Source organism: Rhipicephalus microplus, chromosome 5 (genome assembly GCF_043290135.1).
Source record: "Rhipicephalus microplus isolate Deutch F79 chromosome 5, USDA_Rmic, whole genome shotgun sequence".
NCBI classification, from domain to species: domain Eukaryota; kingdom Metazoa; phylum Arthropoda; class Arachnida; order Ixodida; family Ixodidae; genus Rhipicephalus; species Rhipicephalus microplus.
Window position 1 is genome coordinate 145,180,088 of NC_134704.1, and position 6,893 is coordinate 145,186,980.

Below are 6,893 nucleotides of genomic sequence, written 5' to 3' on the forward strand. Positions count from 1 at the left end.
CGTCGGAATCCAACTTCCACCCGGAACACTCACGCCGAAACTGCCTCTCTATGACCTGCTTTCTACCATCATAGCCGCCGCAAATCTCTCTCCCAAGACCAGTGCGGAGGTCACCCTTCAAGCCAAACCTGCTCAGAGCCTTGTGTTTCTGAAAACGCACTCACCTCTCACTGCCCACCTCCTACTCTCCCTCACAAGTCTGGAACTTAATGGTAAGCCGATCACCATTAAGCCATATGCCCTCAGTCCTCCAATATCATGTCTCGGCGTCATACACAACGTCGGTGGTCATTTCACAACATCTCAGCTCTTGCATGACCTCGAATCCTTTACTTCAGATATACTCGCTGCACGTATGATGGGCTCCACTGAATCCGTCCTCATAACATTTGCTGGAACCATCATCCCTCGCTTTGTGTACTTCAAACGCGTCTCTTTCCGATGCCGTCCACATAAACCCAAGCCCCCTACTTGCACTCGGTGTCTTGCTATAGGGCACCGTGCTAATCAATGCCCCCAACACAGCGTTCCGGCCAAGTGCCGCCGCTGTGCGTCTCCTCTACCAGCAGATGCCGATGCTCACGTTTGCGCCCAACCCTGGTGCATCCATTGCCAAGTCAACACCCACTCATCTCTCGACTCCACCTGCCCCTACCTTCTAGCTAAGCAACGCGACTGCGCCAAAGCAGCTTTTCTCCGTCGCACAGCCATGCGCCGAGCCACTCAGCCTTCGCCGCCCTCCTCTTCAGCGCATGAGCTCCTATCACCTCCCGCAACATCCCCCCCGGGCTCATACGCCGCTAAGGTTAAGGGAACACCTCCCATGTGCACTTCTTCATCAAACACACCTTCACCATCTTCAAGTAACGAGAGCCGCTCCTTCGATCTGCGACTGGCTATGTTGGAGCGCAACCAGCGCGAGCAACAACGCGTCTCCGATGAGCTACAACAGAAAATACTTGCACTGACGCAGACACTCGCAACTACCACATCCTCTCTTACCTCTCAACTCACAGAGCTAAATAAGCAACTCACCACACTCACCGCCCCGACCTCCAGCTCCCATGTAACCAAATTGGCCGACATGGTTGAAACCACCACCACTGCGCATCACACTCGTTTGGTCCAGCTGGAAAATTCAATTGTCCGGATTCTTACGACCCTCGAAACCCAATCTAAGCAACTGGAATCTTTCACCTATATGCTTAACTCCCTGCAGGAGTCACTTCCCCCGGCAAAAAAGAAGGAACGCGCACGCGTAGGCGCTTCCTCTACTCCAAAGACCTAAATGGCGCGTGAAAAAGACCTCGATATTTTGCAGTGGAACTGCCGCAACTTTCGTCATAATAGGACCCCTCTCCACCAATATCTTCTCACCCGCCAAACATTACCCCATTTTCTCCTTATACAGGAGACTCGGGCGGCCCTTGCCGTCCCGGGCTACCGTGCATATCACGCTACGACGGGAAAGCCACTTGCGTCCATTTATGTACGCAATGACGTTCTCGTTGAACCACTAGACGTACCCTCCCCACTCCTGAAACATTTAGTTGGTGTGGTCTATTACCAACCATCTACCCGTATTTCTCTCGCTCTGATGTCATTTTACAACCCCCCTGTCACGTCCTCTTTGTTTAGTGCTCTTGACAAATTCCTGCACTCCCTTCCATCGACCACCCATATCCTCCTTGGGGGTGACTTTAATGCTCCTCATAGGCTCTGGGGTTACCCCCAAACACTCAAACCAGGTCGCCTTCTACACTGCCTCGCCCAGGAACGCCATCTCACCCTTCTTAATACTCCTGACACCCCTACTCGAGCGGGCACTGTTTCACAGCGTTCCACTACACCCGATCTCACGTTCTCTCGGAGTTCCCTTCCTTTTCACTGGCAGGTCTCCGCTGAAAATTTTTTCAGTGATCACTTTCTCATACACATCACCACCCCTCTTTCCCACAATAGGCGGAAACAACGAGTCGCTCACACTGACTGGGAAGCATTCCGTAATAACCTTTTGTCTGACTCATTTAAAACTTACGACGACTGGACGTCGCGGATCTCCGCAGCAATGACATCCTGTAGTCGCCGCGCTCGTTTTCAACTCCCCATTCCTGACCCTGATCCTCACTTCCTCCGATTATGGCGACGTCATAAACGTTTGAAACGCGCTCTCCGCTCCCAGCCACACAACTTCCAACTTTCCTTCCGAATTGATGCTCTGCGGGCTGAAATTATCGCTTACGGCACTTCTCTCGAGCACTCTCGTTGGAACACGCTGTGTGACGGCCTTGACTCCGCACTGCACTCGCGCTCTACATGGTCTCTGTTTAGGTCTCTCTTAGGTACCAAGCCTGCCGTTGCTCCCACCCTAGCTAAAGCTCTCACTCAAGGGACTCCATCTGATGTGTTTGAAAATTTAAAATCTCTGTATCTCCCACCCCCCCTCACACCTTCCTACCCAGATTACTGTGGCGAAGCTAACCCAGACCTGGACCGCCCATTCACGCTCAGGGAGCTGGAAGCTGCCTTAGCCACTCAATCTACCCGCTCGGCACCCGGTGAGGATGAGATAACATACACTACATTACGTAATCTCCCCGACAACGCGAAAGAATTTCTCTTACACACATTCAACGAAGCATGGAACAGCGGCTGTCTTCCAAGCTCTTGGACATCATCTCTAATTTGCATGATTCCGAAGCCCGGCAAACCTCCATCTCTCTCTAACCTTCGCCCTATCTCTTTGACGTCATGCGTTGGCAAGACTCTTGAGCGAATGGCCTTGACTCGACTGTCTGATTTTATTGAGGCGAAAGAGTTTTTCCCTCCTTCTCTTATTGGCTTCCGACGCCACGTTTGTGCGCAGGACATGTTCCTTGTTCTTCAGCATACTTTTCTTTCACCTTCTCGTAGTCAGATCCATGCGCTTGTAACCGTCGATGTACGGAAGGCATTCGATGGCGTGAGTCATGACCACATACTCGCTCAGCTCTCCTCCCTGTCATGTGGCTCCCGCATGTATTCTTACATCCGATCATTTCTTTCCAATCGAGTTGCTCGCTTCAGAGTCGATACTCACTTGTCTAACCCACACTCCCTCACCCGCGGCACTCCTCAAGGTGCCGTACTATCTCCTACACTATTTAATATGGCTATGGCCCCCCTTGCCTCCCAACTGTCCCAAATACCTGACCTCCACCATATTTTTTATGCAGACGACATCACTCTCTGGTGTACTTCTGGATGTCCCGGCCACGTGCAGGATACTTTGCAACGTGGCCTGGACCTTATTGCTTCCTTTCTCGCTACTGCTGGCCTGTCCCCTGCACCGGAGAAATGTGAGCTACTTTTGCTAAACCGGTCTGCGTACCAGCGCTCCCACAATACCCTCATCTCCCTACATCTTTCTAGCTCTCTCATCCCCATTGTTCAGCAATGCAAAGTTCTTGGCTTCCCTTTGCACGCGACAAAGAACGTGCAGGCCCTACATCACGCTGTGAAGACTTGCCACTCGGTGACCCACCTCCTGCGACGCGTTGTCACTCGGCAGTCGGGGCTCCATGAGGCTCATGCGTGCCGGGTTGCACATGTGCTTGCCCTTAACAAGTTCTTGTACTTTGTACCCTACGTTCATTTCACCGAAACGCAACTCAACACACTCGAAAGAGCTCTATTAGGCCTCTACAAGGCAGCTCTAAACCTCCCTCTCACTACCTCTACCACTAAGCTCTTTGCCACAGGCCTCTTCCATCCATTACGTTCTCTTATTTCTCTGCACCACGACTCTCAGATTGCCCGCCTTTCTCTCACTCGTCAAGGCCAATGGCTATTAGCCCAAGCTGGTATCCCTCACATTCCCGTTTCCGTTCCCACCTTGCCTTCTGCCGCGGTGATATGATCGTGGCAAAGTTTCGTATGAAGCGTCGGAAGTACGAGCACAGGCCCACGAAACTACGCAGTTCTTTGACGGACGCAGGTTTGGGGAATTCGGCCACGGCCCGAAGCTTGGCTGGGTCAGGAAGAATGCCATCCTTGGACACGACGTACCCAAGGATGGTGAGTTGCCGTGCTGCAAAGCGGCACTTCTTCAGATTTAGTTGCAAGCCGGCATTGCTGACACGTGCAAAAACTTCTTTCAGACGTTGGAGGTGCGTAGAGAAATCTGGAGCGAACACAACAACGTCATCGAGGTAACACAAGCACGTGTGCCATTTCAAGTTGCGCAGAACGGTGTCCATCATGCGGTCAAAGGTCGCAGGTGCATTACATAGACCAAACGGCATGACGTTGAATTCGTACAAGCCGTCGGGTGTGATGAATGCAGTCTTCGGTCGAGCGTCATCAGCCATGGGTACTTGCCAGTACCCCGAGCGCAGATCGAGAGAAGAAAATAATTCGGCTCCGTGAAGGCTGTCAATTGCGTCATCGATGCGCGGCAGTGGGTAAACATCCTTGCGAGTGATCTTATTGAGCCGTCTGTAGTCTACACAGAACCGCGCAGAACCATCTTTCTTCGCAACAAGAACAACAGGAGACGCTCATGGACTGTCCGAGGGCCGAATAACGTCGCGTCTGAGCATATCATCAACCTGCTCGTTAATTTCCCGACGTTCAGCAGGCGACACGCGGTAGGGACGTTGCCGTAATGGTGGATGGGCACCAGTGTCGATACGATGCGTAACAGCGGACGCACGACCGAGAGAACTTCGCCCGACATCGAAAGAAGAACGATATTCTCGCAACAGGTTCAGAAGCTGGGAACGCTGTACCGACGTGAGGTTGTCATCAATGCAAGGGCCAAATACATCAGGAGATGACGAATCAGAAGTGGAAACAGCACTGATGGTACGCAAATTGGGACAACGCGAGTCATCAGGTACGTCCAGGACTTGTGCGTTATCCACTGGTTCCACTCTGCTGAGACATTCCCCTCGAACCAAGGTGACAGTGTACGGGGATGGGTTGGTCACGAAAATAGAGGCGTTGCCCTGGGTGATTTGCACGGTCGCGAAAGGTACTAGCAACCTATCCTTCGGCAAGCACGGTCGGATGGCGAAACGAGTGCAATTGTGTCGGAGAGTCCAGCGCAGTAGACAGATACACCCATCGTGGAGCTTGGAGGCACTATAGTATCGTCTTTCACGAGAATCTTGCTCACTTTCGAAGAACTGTCTTCCGGCGTCAAATGCGAGAAGGGGGAGAGTTCAATTTCGGCGGCGGCACAATGGATGACGGCGTCGTTGCGGGAGAGAAAATCCCACCCCAGGATGACGTCATGAGAGCATGCGGGAATGATGATGAATTGGGCGACATACAGAACGTCCTGAACGACAACGCGAGCTGTGCACCCTGCTGTAGGATGGATACGATGCAAACCGGCGGTACGAAGGGACAATCCAGAAATTGGCGTCGTCACTTTACGAAGCAAGCGGCAAAATTTTTCGTCCATAACGGATACTGCAGCTCCTGTGTCAATAAGAGCAGATGCGTGAACACCGTCCACAAGCACGTCAATGACATTAGATGGGCGGCTCTGAGGGCTTTCACAATGCGATAGCATCGCAGTCCTTGCCTCGGGGACTGCGACGACTAGTTTTCCCGCTCGTGAGCAGCTGAACTTGGCCGCATGGGGGACGGGGAACGACGTCGTGGAGACGGTGACCTACGAGAAGATGAAGCTAGGCGAGTTGGCGGTGGCATAGACGGCGTTTCCTCGTGATAGGTACGCCTAATCTGGCCAGCAACAGGCGACGAGATATGGGGCGTCTGTACGCGAGTGCAATAACGTGCTACGTGGCCGGCGTAACCGCAGGCAAAGCAAATGGGCCGGTTGTCGGATGTGCGCCATCAGTTCGCCGGGGTAGGTCTTGTCCATGACGCAAGAGCCGATGGACGGAACGGTGGCTGGAAAGGCTGCAGGGGGTGCTGGAGCTGAGTCTGAGAGGTCACGTCAACATACGTAGCCGGCATACCCGCTGCAAAGGATGGAGGTCGTGCGGCAGCTTCGGCGTAAGTCAGTGGGGCGGGCGCTTGAACGACTGGAGGCGGCCTGGCGACCACTTGGGCGTAACTTGGGGGTACAGGAGCCGGAAGCTGTTGTGGGTGGTACGCAGGGATAACCTCCGCTATTTCCTGCTCAATCGCTCGGCGGATGGGGGGGAAAATGGTAGTGGCCGATTGTTGAGCAGCCGGTGGGTGGGCGAAGGGCAGGAGAGAGAACTGCCGTGCGATTTCCTCACGTATGAAAGACTTGAGGTCTGCCAGCAGTGTCACCTGGTCACAGCTGGCCTCCAAGCCTGCAAGCCCTGCATCTCGTGGTGTGGAGCGACGGGTCATCGAACGCTGCCGGCGGAGCTCCTCGTAGCTCTGGCACAGCGTGATGACCTCAGCTACTGTGCCTGGGTTTTTGGCCAGCAGCATCGTGAAGGCATCATCGGCAATGCCCTTCATGACGTTCCGGATCTTGTCTGATTCGGACATGCTGTCGTTGCATTTCTTGCATAGGTCCAAGACGTCTTCAATGTAGCTGGTGAATGATTCACCGGCCTGCTGAGCGCGTTCGCGTAAGCGCTGCTCGGCTTGCAGCTTACGAACGGCAGGGCGGCCAAAAACGTTGGTGATAGCGGTCTTAAAATCGGACCAGGTTGCGAAATCAGACGCGTGGTTGTTATACCACATGCCGGCCACACCCGCGAGGTAGAAAACCAGGTTGCCGAGTTTACCGGCCTCGTCCCAATGATTGGGGACGCTGACGCGTTCGTACATGACGAGCCAGTCCTCGACGTCGGTGCCATCCGCGCCGGTGAAGACAGGTGGGTCGCGGATGCGGGGGACACCGGAACATGGCGTCGGCGCAGGAGGAAGCGTTTGCTGGGCGGCGTCTTGTTGCATGG